The sequence below is a fragment of the Pseudopodoces humilis genome, chromosome 3 (genome assembly GCF_049639895.1).
Source record: "Pseudopodoces humilis isolate 2021_Gansu_Grassland_sample_001 chromosome 3, ASM4963989v1, whole genome shotgun sequence".
NCBI classification, from domain to species: domain Eukaryota; kingdom Metazoa; phylum Chordata; class Aves; order Passeriformes; family Paridae; genus Pseudopodoces; species Pseudopodoces humilis.
Window position 1 is genome coordinate 35419972 of NC_142202.1, and position 20971 is coordinate 35440942.

Genomic DNA, 20971 nt, shown 5'->3' on the forward strand with positions numbered 1-20971 from the left:
TCAGGCATGTGAATTGCCACTTACTCCTTTCAAGAGTAAACATTGCAATTGTACCTGAGCCACATTTGGGTGCTTTCCAAAGCTGCTTATGGTGGTGGAGAAGATGAGCCCATGCCACCCAGGCTTTCCACTGACATCTTCCCTCCAGCTGCTAGAGACTGCTGCCTCTAGTCACGTAAAAAACTCATCTGAGGCAAAGGCCACCCCTGGCTTTCCACTCCCTACAAACTGACAAACTGCAGCTTGCTTCTCTCCTGCAGATATGTCATTCTTCAGGCTGGAAAAGCTGCTGAAATGGCTGTGTCCAGTGCACGTCCCTGCACAGGTTCCCCAATCCCAATGGAGGCAATGGCTCAAAGATTTACACCGGCTAAAAGTTTTGAGGCATATCTCCTGAAAGCCAATTTATTTTTATTCCAGGAGGTATTAATAATAGAAAAGCCTGGGTTCTGTTGGCTGATCTCTTTATTTTTTCTCTGGTCATTTATTGCAGCTCCTTTTATTTATTCCTCTGATTTAAATTTCTGTTCTTGTTTCATTTTGATTCTAGTTTCTTCAAATATTATGTACATAATTTAAGTTGTAGTATTCAGGAAAATAAATACCTGGGAATCACCTGTGTAACACAGAAGCTATGAAAGGATGCAAAATGCAGAGAGCACAGAGAATGAGAAAAAAATACTTACATTTTTATTCTATTTTCTTTCAGTGTTGTATATGGAACATTTTATCTCTCGTGTTATTAAAAAAACGGTAGATATAGGAAGGGTTCTGAAAATATGCTTTGAAAGGATAAAGAAACTGGAAGACTATCCATAAGAAGACAAACTGTAAAGATTTACAGAAAGAAATGAAAAATATGATATGCAGTAGGTATATCTAATAATGGATTTTTAGAGAAAGTAATTTGATATATCCTTTTTCCATGCTACAAAGGAGGCATGCTACCCCTTTGGACTAGAATTTCTTTCAAGACTTGCTGAAAGTCTATTTATTAATTTAAATTGTCAAATTTTCACAGAGCCATTGGATAGGTTTAAAATTAATTCAGAATAATCATCCACACATTATTCTTAGTGTATATTAAAGAATTGATTGCTTTATCCTGTTCATCTTGAAAAATCTTGCTTATACCTCTGAAATATTTAATACTATCAGCTTCATTGTTAGTAGCTGGACTAAGCTGACCAACAATGGAAATGCTGGGGTTTCTGTAGCTGTACAGACTTTTCCAGGTCCAAGTGAGAGGAGTAAAGCCACCTACTTATTTCTTAAATGAAGTACTTTATTACTTGGGGGACTTGGTTTAAAAAACCATAATATTTTGCATGTCAAGTACTGCAAACTAAAAAAGTAGAAGAAAAGAGGCTACTGAAACTAAGACAAGGTTAATAAATCTTTTTAATTCTTGAATAGCTAACAAGGAAGGGCATGCAAGGACAGACTTAGTGATATAGTCATTACCAAAAAAGGATTTTGTGTCACCTACTACAGAAGTGTAGAATTTAAAACATTTGAAATTATTGCCTGAACACGAATTTCCTTGGGCCAAAATACCATATTTCTGGTAATTGCTTCATGCATTATCTGCAATCACAAATTATTTCACTCTGCCATTCACATGAAAATAATCCAAGGACTGTTGATGCAAGTTCAAACCTATTTTTTCTCTGGGCTGTCACCTTCAGGTGAATGTTGTAGAACAGCATTTTTCACTGCCAGGTTCCCTTAACCAAATTGGTCCGTCTGGCTATGGCACACAGAATCAGAAAAGAAGTAGTAGAACCCTCTGTTTACAGCTTTTAATGGTTCCTTTACTTCTACGATTAGCACTGTTTATAGCTGAAGGTAATTATTTACTTCTCACATCCTAGTTTTAAGGGTCCCCTACTTTAAGAATCATCAGATCTCACTGCTGGAAGAGGCTGTCATGGAGTTTTCCTCACTGAAACCAAAACTTACTGTCTCAGAGAGAAATTGCCACCTATATTGATATAATAGCGTTCTCCCTAAAATGAGTCTTCAGAGCATCGTTTCTGTATAAAACTTGCACAAAGTAATCAAAATGAAACTTCTGTTAATTGCCTAAGTTATCTGAAGTTCCCCAGTAATTTGACAAGCTGCAATTAGCTGCATCTTTTCCAGAGGGACACTTGGAGAGGGGAAACAAGGCGGGGGGAATGAGGTATCCTCATTCCTCCGCGGAAAAGTGAAATTTCAGTGACTTGCATTTTCTTGTATTTATGGATATAACCCTACAAATGTAGTTAGAGATTTTGTTACTTGCGTGTGACAAAAGCGTGTGTGTACCATAACGGAGCTGGTTTTTAGACCCCCATTTGGAATGCTGCCGGGCAGGCAGCCACAGCAGCAAGCTACCAAGCCCTGCAGCTGCCCAGGGAGCCAAAGGCTTGGCAAGTTACATTATCATCTGTTTCAAGCCAGGCTGGGCGTGTCCATATGAACTTCAGGAGCAGTTTTGGCAAGATGTGACTACACAGCTCCATTTTTTCACTTTAAAAACACACTTGAGTTATAAAGGCTGGAGCTGAAAAACATTGATCCTTTCTGACCATGCATGAAAGCCAGCACTAGGCAGAAATTATAGAATCCACATGTGAAGTGGGAGAAATCGAGCACATTTCCTTGTGAGCTGGTTTGGTTATTACAGTAGTCCACCAGGTAGAGCACACCATAAGGCAGGGCTGTAGACTGTACAGTAACCTGCCAGCCATGTCCATGGTGCAGAGAGAGGGACTCTGGTAGAACAACCTCCTCACAGAAGGCTGTGGGTGCTCATTACAAAGGCAGCAACAGCTCCACATGCTCCTTTGAGAACAGCCCAGTGAAAATCCAGGATGTTTTCCCCATGTAGTCAGGTACCAAGGTAAGCATCTTGGCAAAGGAAAGCACGTTTTTCTGAAAAATTGTTATGATCTCATTACCACAGGTTGGAGTATTTCTTTGTCTTTTTTTTCCCCCCCATTTGTTCAGAGCAGAAATTGAATGGACAGGTTTAATAATTATAGGCAGTGTGCTTTGGCAAGCTCAGTATCTCTTTTCAAGCAGTGGCAGCTGAATATAGTAGGCAATTCCCAACCTCCTACACTAGAGTGGGTAATCTCTGTCTTCCCTTGCTGTGTATTTCCTCAACTGCCAAGTACTAAACAAACATAGAAGGAATGCTGTCAAGTCACATCGAGACCTGAAAATTTAGAATTTCTACCTACCAACATGAACAAGACTCTGCAGACAACAAAAACCTTCACTTTTACCTCTGTATCAAAACAAAACAAAAAAAAATAGTTAACATGTAAGGTAGAAACCTCCCTATTTCAGTATTGCAGAAGTTCTTCTCTGCACAGGTTCACTTGTGCAACTGAGTAAATTGCTAAAGAGAATTTAGGTCTTTCACTGTTGCTAGAGATGAGGGAACTGGGCGAGAGAGGGAAGAATACAAAAAGGAAAAGTAAATTGCATTTTTTTAAATCCCTCCATGTTTCAACCTGGGGAGCTTGATTTAATGTGGTAGGTGTTCTTGGAAGTGAGCATTCCAGATTTCATGTGCTTTTTGAGCTTTAATTAAATAATTTGAAAAAGAATACCATATGTGCACAGACTTCTCAGGGGATAAGCATGTAAATTTCTACGTTGATATTTGCAGATTGTTGAACTCGTACCAGCATGGAAGGAGGCTTAGGGATTTTTCATTTCTTCCAAATAACTGCCTGAGCAGCTATGAAACTAAGTGGGCATCTAGTAATCTTTGTCACATTCTCCAAGGTTAAAGTTCCCCAACAAAGAAGCTACTGCATTACTGAGAACTTTTGCCAGAAAGAAAATACACCTTTATGAGTGTTTTTGTTCTCCCATAGTAATAATAAAAAAACATTAAAGCACACATAATGCAGCAGTCAGTACCTATTCTAGCTGTGCAGTAAAAAGCAAAAGGAGCCCAGAAGAACAAAGGGGAGGCGTGAATAAGTGCTAGCACAGGCACCAGGTGGAGCGGCACATCTGTACCCTGACTGACTCACTCACCCAGCTTGTTTTTATATAAATCAACCACGAGACAAACTCCACTGTTATGTGCAGCTTTGATAACACATAATTAGTTGGTGATTTAGCAACCCTTGGAAAAAAATAGGACAGTAATCATGGCAGGGCAAAAGAATGAAACAACACAAAAAGGAGGTGAATTAGCCCCTGCAGACAGCAATTTTTTGAACTCTTCGGGTAGTTTGTCAGACTGTAACAATAGAAGTGATTTTGGAAATAGGAGCAGTTGATAAAGTGGAAATGCTGCTGATTGACATCCTTCTTCCAAACTAAAAAAAATGCTTGTGAATCTGTAGTATGGAACTCTCTTGAGAAAATATTTTAAAACCTGAGTAACTACTGCAAGTGTTGTCTCTCTGATCAGAAGGATGAGGTGAGCGACACCTACACAAATGAGGGTACAAGGAGGCAGGAGACAACCAGGCATGAGTTTACTTCTGATAGAAACTCACAGCTCTCTCATCAAAAAGAAAGCTCATCTCTAAGACTTCTTCTGAATAAAAAGACAAGTATTAAATGTAACAAAAATCAGTCCCAGTCCTCACTGCAGCCAGTGTGGAACAGGCCACTAGCATCAACCAATGCAAATATCTGCTGAATTCTGCTATTAAAAAGACAGGAAATATTTTCTGTTAGGAGGAAGGCACTGTAATTAGCCTTTGCATTCATTAAAAGTACATATTACAGGGATTATGCATTTATTAAAATATGTAACATAATTGCAGTTTTAGGGAAAGGCTCCGAGGGCTTACAACATGATCCCATTTTTTTAGTTTGTGATCTCTGGGATCACAGACAGAGAAGAGAGCTTTTACCCAGCCACTTTATCATTCATCTCAGCTGCCTCTCTCTGCCACAGAGGAAACTCATTCCAAAAAAGCTAACCTGAAAGCTCCAATTTAACTTGCTGCTCTCTATTTATGCTTAGTATGTTCCATTATAGAAAACTATTTTTGAACAAGCATTTTATATGCAACTGCAATTTCCTTTGCAAAACTTTGTGGAGGAGAAATAACAGCATCATGTTTGTAACCTTAAGACTCAATATGGGCACTGTTTTGTGTTTGGGTTTTTTGTTTTGTTGGGTTTTTTTTTCAGCCAAGATATACAAAGCAAGGGACCAACTCAAGTTTTATTAAATATAAAAATGGTGTTCTGGAATTGGAGACAATCCTAAGCTTCCAATTATCTCAGATATTATCTCAGAATTTTGCCCTTTTGCCCTCAAAAAAAATTCCAGATTGTGGGATCTCTAAGTTGGAGATGCTTTTATATTTAACATTTCTTAACATTCCAGAGTATTCTAAGTTAAATTCAATAGTAAACGCAGCGTAAGAGCTTCAATGTGGAAGGTAAATTTTGATTAAATTTATCATAATCAAAAGATCTGTCCAAGCAGGCTGACTTTAATCTTGAGTTTTCACTTAAATAAGGAAATAAAGAAAACCTCACACTTTCCTAACTCTGAAGGAACTTTTTAGAATGAAAATTACTGACTCAAAGTTTATTCTCCTTCAGCTACTCTTGTTTAGGCACAAATTCTCCTTATACTTCTTCAGTCACCCTCCTCTCTCTGTTTTGCACAGTTTTGAAACAAAATACACACACACACACACACATACACACACACACACATATATATCCACTGGGGGAAAAAAAAAAGTTAAAATCTAAGCATTAATTTAACTCTTAATAAAATGGGAAATACACAATGCCTTAAATCTCAAATATTAAATCAGTTGTTCTTATGAGATAAATTGTTATTGTCACCCGAGCTGCACAGAAAAGAGCCACAAGTCAATGGTGTAATAATTTGTTCAAAAGAAGAAGCAAGTGTGTGTGCAATCATGCTAGCTAGAAGGGTGAGAATTTGATCTTCATAATTTCTTCCACAGTGTTGACAGAATGTTGCCTACCATACCAAATAAAAATGGAAAAAAAAAATCAGGACTTACATTTGAAAATTTGGCACACATGATGTCATACCAGTAGGTTTCAGGCAGGAACCATACTGCCCTTTTGGTCACATGTTGGTCCTTTGGCATTTTTACGTCTAGCAGTAACTCTGATAATTAAAATCAAGAGGGTCAAGAATGATAACAAATTCAGAAATGTTACTGTGAAAATATGAGATTAAAATACAGTTTTGAAAAAAAATGCAGATTGCATATAAAATGTAAGATTTTATGGTAAATTTCATATTGATAAATTCTGTTGTATAAAGCATATGAAGACAAAGATTCCTGTTGAGAATTTCTAAGACATAAAGCAAGAACTTCTAAAATGTAGCTGAGGTGATGAGATACACATTGCATTTTTATTTCTTAATTTTGCTGACAGATAGTATCGACACCACTTGTTGCCAAGTTGTTCTGGAGTTTATTTTTCTCAAACAGCTACTTTAAAAAAACTCTTTTGAATTTTGAGAGCACTCCACAGAATAATGGCATGGTGCAATCTTGAAACTTCTGCCTCACCAAAGATAATGGCAGTTTCCCCCAAAAGCAGTCAGCTGCACTCCTGCTATTTAGGGATATGTATCCATATCATACATTTGATTCTATTAAGGTATCCATTTCTGTGGCTTTCAAAGCACAGTATTCTTGTGATTTAAAAAGCTTTTTTTTCAAATGATACTTGATGTGTAAGAGTGCATTTGAGCCCTGTTATACCAAATTGCAAGGCTCATTCTTGGAAGAAAGTACTATAAATCTGATTGAGGGATGTCTGAAAACACAAACATGCTTTGGCTTCAGGACAGAAGTTTCTATTGCTGGAAGAGGACTGAAATTTAAGATCTTCTAAAAACTCTGATAATTTTGAATTATGGCATCAGCTGGCAGCACCAGCATTTCACAAGTCTTTTCCAAAAGCAGAAAACCCCTGATTTCAAATAGGGTTGTGACCACTTCCATTTCCCTCTTCAACCATAGTTCTCAACACTGTTCTTCAAGTGTGAAGGAGTGAGAGAGTTCAAGGGGCAGTTACACTCATTTGTCTTAGTCATCTACTTTTTTTTGTTGTGTAGAAGACACACAGGTATTTTCATACTCTTCAGTTTCCTAGTGCTAAAATGTAGCTTTACATTTCCAGATGTGCACAAATTTATCTGAAAAAGAGATGAGAAAAAAAGTTTCTGAAGTTTAGAAGTTATATATAACATTGCATAAAATTGCTCTTTAATGTATTTTCTGGGGTTTCTCGCTGATCCTGAATGACCTGAAATTGTCATCTGCAATTTCTGGTAAATAACTGTTGAAAAACTTCTGCTTGTCAGGAGTGTCCTTTTCTCAAACTGAGCTACATATGATGGCACTTGGAAGGCGGGGGTAGGATTTACCCATTACTGAGGAATAGCATCTGAGGAAGGAAGCTAGATAATTGGTTCTGAAATGGTGGTTTCACCATAAAATAACCCAGCTCAGTGCTACATTTCTGTCTGGCTCTGGGAAAATGTGCTTTTTGAAATTCCTGGCTAAATAGAAATGTGCTTTCATAGATCGTCGGAGTTTATAAACACTGTGCATTTTCATCAAGTTGGCAATATGGTTTCATTCTGATCCAGTGCCACAGTCAATTTGTTGACTTGATTTTGATTTGATGTCCGTAATGCTCCACTTTTACTTTCGTGGAATATTAATGCTAGATTGGCTTTGATTTCATGGTTCTATTTTACTTCAAGTTTCTTAACAAAATATATTGAACTGATCCTTCAAATGGGATTTTCAAAAGTGCCTAATCTGCACAATTTTTTCAGTATGCAGCATCACTGCAGAGTCTTTGAAGACATGGGTAATATGAGCTAGCCAAGCCAACATGCTCTCAGCACAGCAAGGAGTTTGCTCAGTACAGCAGTAAGCATAACAAAAGTATCATCCAATGCAGTAGGTACTGGGGAGAGGGGAAAAGCTCTGTTTCCTTTTGACTTTTTTTTTTTTTTTCATTTTTTTGGAGAGTAATCTTTTTCAACAATATCTAAGACAGAACAGAACTTCTGTGCTTGCATACCATGAGCCACCCAAGAGTGCTTCTGGACAGAGAAAAAGGGTGTTTGCATGACATAGCCATCTCAAGTGTCCAGCTAGAGTCCAAGTGGATGGGCTGCACTGCAAGAGGAGACAGAAGGCTGCACTCACATTCACCACTTGCAGGAACGTATTGTTTCCACCTGTCAGAGACCAGTCCTCTAAGTTATATGCCTAACACTGGGTAGAGCAAATAGTCCACAGAGCATGCAGAAATGCAAATGCAATTTCTGCATTCAGCCGAGGGGATTCTGATAGGAGGCAGAGATGGCTGAACTGTGAGGAAAACCCCTCATGGAATGTTTTGTGCCATTTCTTTTCTCCCCGGTCAAGGACATGGAAGAGTGATTCAGGTCTGCATACACAGCTCCCTACATTCACCTATAACACTGGTCACACTGAGTATACTCACCATGCTGGTGGTGACTGAGTTGACAGCAGGACTGCAATTTCCAAAATCTCCACCTTGTGCTTGAACTGTGAGGCAGCCTTGTCTACACTTCTGCACTGCATTTGCAAGCACCCCAAAGCTTAAGAGAGGCTAATTCCCAGCTCTCAACACCCTCATGCACTCCTGTCTTGGTATTTTAAGAGACTGAGAAATGTAAATGTTCATGACCTTAAAACTGTATCATCTTTTCAGTCCAGTTTTCCTTTGTCTTTCTTCAGGCTCTAAAGAGATTGGTTTTTACTACATTATTATGCTGAAAAGCTAAGTTTAGGGCTGCCACAGGTCACCTTCCTATCAGTTAGTTTTAATCTGGACTTTTCACTCATCATCCTCAGCTCAGACCAAGCACCCACTTCTCTGAGTAACAAGTGCAGAACCACAGAATCATGGAATGGGCAAGGATGGAAGGGACCACAGTAGGTCATCTGGACTGACCTCCTTCTTCAAGCAGGGTTGTCTTAGAGCACATGGCATTGGATTGTGTCCATATGGTTCTTGAATATCTCCAGTGAGGGAGATTCCACAATGTCTCTTGGTAATCTGCCCCTGTGCACGGTTGTCTGCCTAGTAAAGAAGATTTTCCTCATGTTCAGGTGGAGCTTCCCATGCATCACTTTCTGCCCATTGCCTCCTGTCCTACTGCTCAGCACCAGTGAGCAGAGCCTGGCTGCATCCTCCTGGCACCTCCCTTCAGACACTCACAGCCATTGATGAGCTCCCCTCTCAGTGCCTCTTCTCGGGGCTGAACAGGCCCAGCTCCCTCTGCCTTTCCTCCTAAGAGACGCTCCAGTGCCTCAATCCCCTTTGTTACCCTCCACTGGAGCCACTCCAGGAGCTCCATGTCTCTCTTGCCCTGAGGGGCCCAGGACTGGACACAGCAGTCCAGATGTGCCTCACCAGGGCTGGGCAGAGGGGCAGGATCACCTCCCTTGAGCTGGTGACATTCTTATGCTGACATATTGTCTCTGTTAATCAACCAAACAGTCTCTGTGGGAAAGCAAATTCACCTGGTAAACAGAAATCACAGGGGTTAACTGATGGACATCATTGTAGGAAATGTTTCCCCATCTCCTTTGCAAATTTGAAGTTGGTAACTTCAATTTCCTCAGGATCCCATCTTCCCCTGCCTTCCTCAGTATTTATCCTCACTGGATTCCCAGGCCTTTTTGCTGCACCCCCTTCCCAGGCTGCCTCTCCTTTCTCTCCAAGAGAATACTCTTTCCCAAGTATTTGCCATATGCATGGCCCCATCAGTCAGCGCTGCACCTCTCATAAGTTTGTATTTTTCAGCTTCCACAGCCAAATGATTAGGTGAGAATCTTGGCTTATGGTTTTAAGTAAGTTTCCTAGACCTCATAGTAGCAAAAAGAAACTTAAAAACATGACTCAAGTGCACCCTAAAGGCTAAGAAACCTGAAGGTAATAAACCACACCCTAAACTTACTTTATTTTTAAAATCTGAGTTTTAAGTTTTTAATGAATCTCAGGCCTTTCTCAGGCTTTTCTTGTGATTTGTGAACATCTGGGATTGGCAGTGCTGCAATCTGAGCAAGCAGGTTGGAAAACATATTCCTACAATCCAGCTACTCCCTAGGGTCTACCTCCCGCTGGTCCCACCAGACTGCATCTCCTGAAATAACCTTCTTCTGAGATGCACCAGGGACTCCCCAGGGTCACATAAGGAACTGCTGCATTGCCTGAGCTTCTGCTTCCCCAGTGCTATCTTCGGAAAAGTTAATGACCAGGTTGGTTTTTTGAACTACCCCAGGGAGAGTAGCATTTTTCAGGCAAGCACAGATATCTGGAAGCAGGAAAAAGAGGTGTGATCAAATCCACGTGTTTTCTGTTCCCAGAGGAGTATCTATTCAGCCTTCACCAGCAAAATCCCCCTTTCTTCCCTTTCTTCTGCAAAAGAATGATTCCAGGCACAGATTGGTAAACGTGCATAACCAGAGGTTGGATTTTTCCAAGTAATAAGATTTTGTTTCTTCTGTTTCAATTTCCAAACATAGCAGGCCATGAATAAAGGTTTGCATAAGATTTGCCCATCAAAGATTTCCTGCCTAACAAACATGGCATTTCACTCCAGCTGCATACTCTGTTTTTCCTCTCTATCTTATTCTGCTTTCAGATTCCCTTGTCATGCTAGGGAGAAGAGCTTGCCTCCATTATTTAATCTCTAGCCTCAGTAAGTGCTTACATTTTAAAGTTAAATTGATTTTTCCCTCTGTTTTGTGAACACTGTCACTTGGTCTTCTAGCCACACCAGTCCACCCACAACAGCCAACAGAATTTGCAATGTACAAAGTATACATTTTGTAAGAAACCTGAAGAATGCTGAATTCTAATGAAACAAGGCAAATGTAATAAAAAGTACTGAAATTCAGTGCCGATGTTACTAACGTCACTGTTAGATTTAGCCCTGCTGCGATGAGAACTGCAGGGATTACTAAGTGTGTCTTCCTTCTTAATAGCTCAATTGATGCTTTCAGCAGTGATGCACAAGTTTCTGCCACATGCTAGATAAAAATAACCAAATACAGTATGTTCACAACAGTGCTGATCAATGTGGGTTATGACAAAGAACCTTTTAAAGGGAAAACTCATTTCCCATCTTTGGTCTACGAAGGGTAAGCTGATTCATGAAACTTAGCTGAAAGAGAAAAGAACTTTTTCTCTTTTTTCCATTTGTGCACCAGTCTTACTGGTCATGATCCATTACTGGAGGGCAATAGCAAATAATTGATTTATTATTAATTAGTAGTATAAATATAGCAGAAAACCCAAATCCCTGATATTTCAAGATAGGGGTTGGAGCTTAAAGTCACTGAAGTCTATGGCTTTTGTTGTTGTTGGGTAAATAAACAAATTACAGGAAAACCTGAGGAGGTTTCATTGAAAGAAACCCTGACTGGATGGAGTCACAGAAGATAGAAGATGACTTGGGGCATCTCATCTTAAAAAAATCTAATTTCTTGATTTCTTGTCCAGACAGAAAGGCTGCATTAAAAAAAATCAGACACAAAAGCACATCAGAAAATTTGCAGATCCTCTGCCTACCAAGGACATGCCTAAAGTGTGCCATACACAAAGCACATTAAGTAATTAATGAAAGCCTTGGTTATGCTACTGACCTTGAGAAAAAACGCTTTCTGTCACTGAAAAAAACCAAACTCATATGAAAATGAGCTGCCCCTTCCTTCTACACATGAGCAACATTGACCTCCTCCTTATGCTTTGCCAGATGTAAGTGGGGATATCAGGAAATCACCTTATTACTGTGGGCTGCCAGCTACTGAGAAGAGGTTCAATAGTAGCTACACAAAGGCATTAAAAGCTCCTTGCAATGGAAGCAGACAGCTGAGGGAGGGATGGGCTGGGAAGGAAAGTAAAGACAGAAATGAGACTGCAGCCTGCTCCGGTTGCTGCTTGATGTGTGAAAATTGCAGAGCCTTTTCTTAATATATGCTTCCAGGCTAGGATTGAAACACTCAATAAAAATATACCTGGAGCTAACAGACAATTAGCTTTTATTGCTACTGCTTTTTGTCTGTCAGAACTTCTCAGAGTAACTGCTTTGCTTTTATTTCAGTATTTGAACAAATGGTGCTATTACAAGCTTCTCAGAACCAGTGAGGTGGTTTGTTTTGGTAGCTAAGAGTACATTATACCCCACAGACTATCCTCTAAGCCCTAAAAAGAATTAAAACCTTTGTACTGTGCTAGATATTATATTAAGCAGAAACTGAAAATTTTAGAAGCAAAACACCTCTCGCAAAACATGACTTCTGCAAGTGTCGTTGTTGAGCTTCATGAGGAGTTGGGTTTCCCACACAGTGAGCTTCCAACTAATTGAAATCAGTTCAAAAAATGCACTCTGGGAGTTCTCACAAACTTTACAGGAATGCAAACCAGTGGGTGCCATTATGCTGGTGAACTTGCAGTCTGAAATGCATGTTAAGATAAACAAGCTCCTCTTCTGCTGATCTTTGCCCTCTCCCCCAGAGCACTGCTCTCACCTGGTGAAGAAGCAGAGCAGCATCAATGTTCTGCTGACTGGTACCAGATGCTGCTGCCCTGCAGGGATGAAAGGGACCAAAGGGAACTGTATCTCTAGAGACAACTGCCAGCTTTCCCAAAGTCTGAGAGTGGCAACATATGCTTACATTTTCTTTTCTAACTTTTATTCTTGCAACACCAAGACAAAGAGGAACGTGTAAACTCTCTCTAGCTTACGCTGAAATGCAATAGCGATTTTTGCTCTCTCAAACTCCGTGGTAGCTATGCTCCTTTTCTTTTTCAGAAGGCTGCCTTAGAGGAAAGCCAGGTAGGGCCTATATTTACACGCCAAGGCTGTGATATTGGCAAGATCAAGGCCAAAACTGTGCCCACTTTTCCCCTGGTAGAGGCTGATTCACAGAGAGCTCTGTTATGTGCTGTGTCTGCTGTGCCACATATTGTGAAGTAAAGCCAACAGCCTGGCAAGGGATCAGTATTGAACAGAGAGATGATACAAATCACTGGGGAACTGAAATGACTCACTGACTTTGCATTCGGCTCAACACCTACAGCTTTGTGCTTATTACGTTAAAAATAAATTAAAGCACTTTATATTATCTGCTTTATAAGGTAATATTAGTGACAGCTACCAATGCACTGTGCTTCTGTAAAACTCACACTTTACAAATATTAAATTACACAATTATTTATAAACACAGCAGTTTTATAAAACAATAGAGATATGGTAAATGCAACTAAATCCATGCACATAAGTACAAAAATAGATAAATAGTGAATGAAGATACCATCCTGTCATGAAAAATGAGTGACAGATTAATATATTTTTCCATGTGTTTCGATATTTTTATCATAAACCTTCACTGAGCATTTCTAATTATGACATGTTTGCATAGGGTCTCTTTTTTTAAAATTGATTTTTAGCAAGTGTTTTCTTTCCCAGAAGAATAATAATGCTGGACTGGACCAGTGGTCCATTGGGTGAAGTCCATAACAACCACAGTTCTAATGCAGCTGCCTGATGAACTTGGTCTTCAACTTTAATATCCTTGTGATTAAAGCATAATAGTTGAAAACAAGTAAATTCCTAATACTAAAGCTGTCAGCAAGATATTTTCTTCCACTTACTTCTCTCGCAGTAAAATATCACCCATAACTGTGACTGGGAATTGTTTTTAATTTGTTGAATTGGTTTATCCTTGGGTTTTCGGTTTGTTTTCTTTTTCTGTTTCCAACATATTTGTTTTTACTTTGACCTCCACTTAAAATAGCAGTAACACTTTGTTCTTCCTTCTTCCAGAATAGCTGAAGCTATTTTTTTCCCAATTATTCTTTCTGTGTTCTTTGCCTTGCATTACTCAGGAATATTTTTCAGCTTCCACTCCAATATGCTTTAGCTTGCTTTTGTTCCTCCAAGTCCCTCAGTCATCTCTCATCCAAGCTAACCTTGTCACTTTGCCTACTGCCTATTTTTCATCTCAGTGTTCATCTGCTTTTCAAGAAAAATATACATGTATGCACATGTATGCAGGAAGGGAGACAGGGGCGCTTCAGTATTAACCTTTGCCCTTACTAAGATTTAATAATTTAATCCCACTTCAGTGAGGTTTTCTTTTTTTTTTTCAGTCAGGATGGTGCAGAACTTCAGCTCTTCTTCCATGAAAATCTATTATCTTCAGTCATACCTCTAATGAGGGATGAAGAATTTTCTGAAAGGAAAATCCAATTTAAATGCCATCCTGTTCTTTACTAGATTCTTGTTAACTTATTCAAGGTATTATTTTTTTAATACAGAAGTTAGGATTTATCACATGAAACAAAATATGGATTAAAAATATCTGAATATTATTTCACTACCCTGATTATAAGATCAGCACCCTGATCTCATAACATCCTTTACTTTTGTTCCTTATAAAGAATAGGTTTTAGAAAAAATATATCTGCTATTAATTCACATGGTGAAGATTGAGACAAATCTTTCACCATACTGCAGTACTCATTCTCCTTAGCTACAGCTCAGCAAACTTACAGGTTTTCATGCAGGTTTTCTGATTTTACTTTATTGAAGACTTAGGCTTTATTTGGTTTTCTTTATCTCTGGTTGTGTTTCCCAGGCTTCCCACATTTCTGAATTCTCATTTCTTGTCCTCTATTTCATTCTCCTGAGCAAAACTATAATTTTTGAAGAACTCCTGATTGCTTAGGAAAAACCACTTCAGCCTTGCCACTGTGTCTGTGGTGTCTGCTCTTACTATCTTGCTTTTTTGTTGTACCTATTTCTGTCAAGAAATTATTCCAGGTGGCCTTCACAGTGGATTCTAGCAATTTTTGCATTTTAAAGTACCTTTATCTATAGGATTTTTTTACCAGATTTCCTATTACTCAAAATACTTTTCTTTAAAGTTAAGTGTTAGGGTGATAATTAATTTCTATTAACTTATTTCTTTGGAACACTCATCAGATCTTTTTAATACAAGTGTCTAAATTTAGGTTGAAAAACAATTTGATTTTTCTAAAGCACTGAGCTCTCTGAAACCAAATGAAAATGCTCAGCATTTTAAAATCTTTATATTTGGAAGTAAAACTTTGCATACCACTTATTTTTAAAGTCCTAAACCACATCATTTCAGAGAAAGTAAAGAAATTTTACATGGCACTCCAGATAACAAAAACAAGCAAATAACATCCACAAACCTAGGTCTGCAGCAGCATTTTAGAAATTTTAGAGAAAGCTTACCTGGTCTGTACGTGCTTTAGGGCCAGCTCATAAGCAAAAACTTTATGACCAGAAATAATCTGGGGAGACTTTGTGCTAAAGATAACAGAGAAATTTAAAACTCTTCCTCTGGAAATATTATTAATTGACAACATTTTTACAGCTCTACCATCCACAGAATATATCCAAAGTCCCCAGAAATGATTTAGTGACCTCAGCCTTTCTTTACTACACACCTGTACAGATTGACATACTTTCTACAAAAGCACTTGACTTCAGTTAATGAAGTTACCACTCAATAAAAAGAAAATACTTAAACAAAGCTTCTGGTTTTGTAATTTTGCTATTTTTCCAGAATCTCACATAAACAAGACCGTTGCAAGAAGAGCATTTGCAAAGCAATTGTAAAAGGAATCATTCTGCCACACCAAATAAGTTAGTCTGGAGCCCTCCCTGGCTTCCTTCTTCAGCTCTGTTGTCAGTAGCTATGCCAAAAAATCATAAGGCATATGAAAAAAAAAGGTCAAAATGAAACAGTATTTTGGGGTTTGTTTTTAAAATAACCAAAGACAAAGCAATTTTTTTTATTTTATTTTAAGCAGATTAAACAATCAGTTCAATAGGAATCGCTGAACTGATTTCTGAGACACTTCAAGCTAGCTGTCATTTTTCCACAAGTTTCACAAGCCAGTAGACTTCTTGACACTTAAAAAAACTTCTGGTTGTTCAAGAAATTCTAGAGAAAGCCAAGGAAAAATATCTTAAGGAGCTGCTTTAGTATTTCACACTACTTAATCCAAGTCATTCTTCTAAAGCCCCTTCCCTTAATAAATAACTTGGTTAATTATGGCTCCACCATCAAAGATAAGTGCTGTCATGCATAGGCACTAAAGCGGTAGTTTCCCTCTGTTATCCCAAGTAACATATCAGATAGAAATCTAATGTGAGCTATTTCAAATATAGGGGAAAAGAGTATTCATTTTAATTCAACAATAGCACATTCATGTTCATCATTATTATTACTAGTTTGATGGCCTTCTTCCCCAAGAGGCTCTTATCTTCTTGAGACAATTATCTTCTGCTGCTAAAGAGATTAAATAAGTGGTGAGATGTCACACTTGAAAGGTATTTTAAAAATATTTTATTTGTTTTTTTAATATTTATTCAAATGCCAGAAAGTGTTTCCTAACAAAACAATAAAAATCTTTCAGGTAGACTTTGGTACTGAATACACAGATGGGAGCAGGTTCTCAGGGAGGGTAAATATTATGTCTTCATCTAATCATAAGTGATTTATTCCCTCTGATCTAGCCCTGCTAAATGACAATTTGTTGGTTCCTTAGTTACTACCTGAAGTAGCAAATGATGGCTACTGTAGAAGCAGACTACTACAACAGTGAGCAACGTGACAAACGGAATTACGTGGATTGACTAACTCTGAAGATAACACAGATTGGAAATTCCTACCAGAGAAGTGCTTGAGGACATTTTGTCAGTAATTTCCTCAGTCATTAAAAGACATTGAGTGCAAGCAAATCTTTTGAGAAGAGATATAAACCTTGTCTCAAAAGATCTCACCCAGGCTCTTCTCTAAAGACCCCATCTGGGCTCGACAGGCATGTCACTTACTTGAGCTTCTTGAGCCTATTTATAACCCCATCTTCCCATGTGTCAAGCCACGTCAGGATCCTCACCTACATCCCAAGTCTACCTCCAGTCAGAACTGGTAGTACTATCTTCTTCAAAAAGAAAAGCCAAACCCACAGTGAGTGCTAAGAGCAGATGTGGCACGTTCCACAGGTGGAATGTCACGTGGGTTTTTTGCCCTGCAGTATCTAGTAGACTTGCTGGTTTGTCAATACTTTTCCAGGGGCAGACTTAGAGCAAAGTAGATCATTTCATCTTAATTCTAATAAGAATTTAGGAGACCTAGAAACTGAAGAGATGAGATTTGGCATCAAAGGTCACCTGATATATAGCAACTTTATATATATAGCAACTGGTGCTATAAAGCTGCCTCACATTTGTAATTTCCAAAAATAAAATTCCCACCAGCTAGGAAATTAAAATACAAGACAAAGGAGGTGAGGGTAGACAAGAACTAACAATCTTTTTCTCCTTAATTTTTAGTCTACATCATTTCAATCTACATCATCTACTTAATTTTTTAGTTTACATCACACACAGCCAATCATTTCCTTTCAGATGAAAGAGTCCCAGGTACACAAATTGCTGAGCAACATTGTCACCCATACGAAGAGCAAGCTTCCCTGTTCACATTTAGTGAATACGCTCTTCAGATTCTAATGAGTTTAAATAAAACTGTATCCATAAATTAAAACTGTTTGGGTTTATTCATCACGAATATTGCAAGCGCGGTTCGCCCACCACTTTGTGCCTTCCGTATGGAGCTGAGTGGAAAATGAAGGTGAATCAGGAATGTCCTGTGGCGCTAGCAGGAGCGCTGCGGGCCAGCGCAGGCTGCCCTGCACAGGGCTGGGCACGTGAGGAGCTCCGTGAGGCAGAGGCGCGGCCGCGGGCGCTCTCCCGCCCCCACGGCCGGCGCGCGCCAGGCCGGGCCAGGCCGGGCCGCCATCTTGGGCGCCGCTGCCCGGCGGGGCGGGAGCCGCGGCGAGCTGTCGGCGCTAGAGGGCACTCCGGGATCGGCGAGTGAGGCACCGCTCCGCAGTCCCCGGGGGGATGGACGGCCTGGGCGCCCCTCGCCTCTCTCCCACCTGGACAGCCCTGGAGCGATGAAAGCAATGCGCTCTCTTTGCTCAGCCCAGTGAAGCGGGGTGTTATGCTGCCAGTGAGAAGCCGAGCAGGTGATGCTGCAGCCTTGCCAGCAGAGATCAGCAATAGTCACCTCGGGGGTGAAGCGCAGAGTTTGGGAAGAAGCGACGTGGCTCTTCCCAAAGGATATGGTCAGTGTAGCACTTCTCAGCCACTGTGCTGGCTTTCTGTCCTCGTGGGGTAGTAAGTATTACTTTAGCTTTGTCTTCAAAACCCTGGTTTTAAAGAAGCTCAAGCTGAGACTGCTCGCCCGTCTTGCAGAACATGCCGTGCCTTTGTGAATGACCATCCCCACCTCCTCCCCAGCAAGGCAGGGAGAACGGCACATATCCCGACGTCTGCTTTTCCTCAGATGCTAATGAGAAAGCCGTTCAATGAGTGTACAGCTACTGGGCTAAAATACGAAGGAGTAGAGAAGGCTACTCGACCAGACAGTCACCTTCCAGAAGGGAGAAGAAAACCCTCGCTGAGGTTCAAAAGACCCATGGCTAGAACTTGAGAGGAGCCTGTTCCTAGTAAGCTGCGCTATCCTTTTTATGATGGGAGACTTAAACTGACCTTAAACCATCTCCAGCTGTGCTTTAGGAAGTTTAGCCTTAGTCTCAATGATGTTAATTCTAAAATATTCCCTTCATGACTAATTCATATTCTTCCTTGATATTTAATCTAATTTGCTGCAGGCTAATCCCTTTAGGTTTTGGCCTGTTGACAAACGGAAATGACTAGTCCCTGTACTCCTGCTTCTTCTCTCTGTGGATCTATGGACACTTATTATCTCTTTCAGGTATTTTTAGTTTCTTCAACAACTCTTAAAGCATAAAAACATCTGCTACTCTTCTCCTTCCTAGTTAAGAAAAAAGATTCCAGGTGTTCAGAGATGACTGAAGGAGACACTATCAGCAAGTTTTTGGTAAATGCTGCATTCCCCGTACATCTATCTGGATGAAATTCTTTTGTTTCTAAGTGCTTTTAATTACCACCTCTAGGCTCTTACTGAAATATTTCTCCGTGAAGTCTTTTCCTCCTTGCTCTTCTGGGTAATACATCCGGGTATCTTCTTCACTGCTCCTGTTGGCTTTAGTTTAACAGCTACTAAATACTTCATTTATATTTTAGGTAACACATAACAAACATAAGCCTAATGCTTAATATGACGCTTTCAAATGGCAGTAGGTTTGGTTTTGATCCTGGACTATAATATTCCACAGATCCGCCACAGAGAGTTTCTCAGTGATTGATACATGGAAATCTACTCAACAAAAACTGGTATGCTACGGCCACCAAGTATCTGTTGCCTAAGAAGACAATATCTCTTGGTCATCATAGAGCAAGGTTTGCATTCGTTTCTTTTGTTTAGAAAATACTCTGAAAATTCTGACTCAAAAAAGATGGCTCAGTAGTTTTTGCAGCAAGTGGGATGATAGTCCAAGTTCCAGCCCAAGTTTTCATAGGCAGCCTTGGGGAGCTATTTTACCCAACCTGCATCTCTCAATTTCACTTCCATAAACTGAAGATAATGTTCCTTTTCCACCTGGGAAATGCACTGATACTAGTGAGATATTTGGATGCTATAAAAGAAGACCTAGGCAAAGCTTGTGCACAGTCAGATTATAAAAGTCCTAAAAGATAAACAAAATAAATCAGATTTAATATTCTTTGGCTTTTGTTTACCTACCTTACACACTAGAATTTCCCTGGACTCACTGTTATTCCCTTGTGCTGTCTTCATAACTGCAGCCTTGAGCTGGCCAGATCACTTAAACTCAGGCAAAGTTTTTCCATGAGCTGCCTCATTGTGGTAGCTGGTTTAGGCACCCCAGCCACAGCAGTGTCTGGAACAAACAAAAGAGTTCCTTGGAACATGTTTTTCTTTTCGGTTTGGAGTGGCATGCACTAAGCAACATATAATCAAATGCAACAAAACTTTTAACCTGTTTTGGCTACGTTTTAAAGAAGAAATCATTTGGAGACTAAAATGGAGAATGAGAAACTTCATCTCAGGCTGATTTTTGTAATAAAAACCATTCTGCCTTACAAAAGGAGAAAAGGAGAGGCATTCCCACCTGCTGCATATGGTGGCTGCTTGTGTCCTCTAAAGCAATGATCCATCCCACAGGCCAAATTCTTCCAATTTTGGTCTTGCAAACACCACCTACACAAAATTTCCCAGTGCTGTAGCATATCTTTTTTAAATGAAAAATTGTTAATTGAAGTATGCTGCAGGGATGTATGCGAAGCTGTCAGGGAAAACAGAAATCGTACAAGCTGAGCTTAATTTCTAAGCCCTTGCTGCACAGAATTCCTTAAACACATGACTCCAAGGTTTTTCAAATAACTGTGGAGCATTCAAGCAATATAAGGCAAGTACAGAAAGTAATGGACACATTGCTCATGCCCTGCTCAGTCCCAGTGAGTGTGCACAGGGAGTGTGAGGGCATTCCTGTGAATACGTGTACGCTGTGAATGAACAGGTCTGCCAGGCAGAATATCTGGCACTTGCAAAATTGTGCTCATGTATGCCAAAGGGCTGTATCACAGGGCTTGAAATCCCAGGTAAAATGAGCAGTTCCTCAGAGTCTTCCCAGTTTTTTTGTGGGAGAAGAAATAATATTTGGGGGAAAATGTGCATATATCAATCCCAGTTATCAAATATTTTATTTTGATTTCTTCAACACCCTGGGCAGCAACCAACTCTAAGTTACTATACTGAACTGGATGGAATTACTCACATATTGGCATGTAAATAGGTCTCTGCAGAATTCTGAGCCTGCTTTATGATTAAACTTTACTGCCAGTGGCAATAAAGATGTAATTAGCATTATTGTAATAATGGCATCATCTTTTGTCTTGTTTTTTCCCAGTCAGGAATTAGAAAAAGGAAATAAAATGGTGTCAGTCTGCATGAGAAGA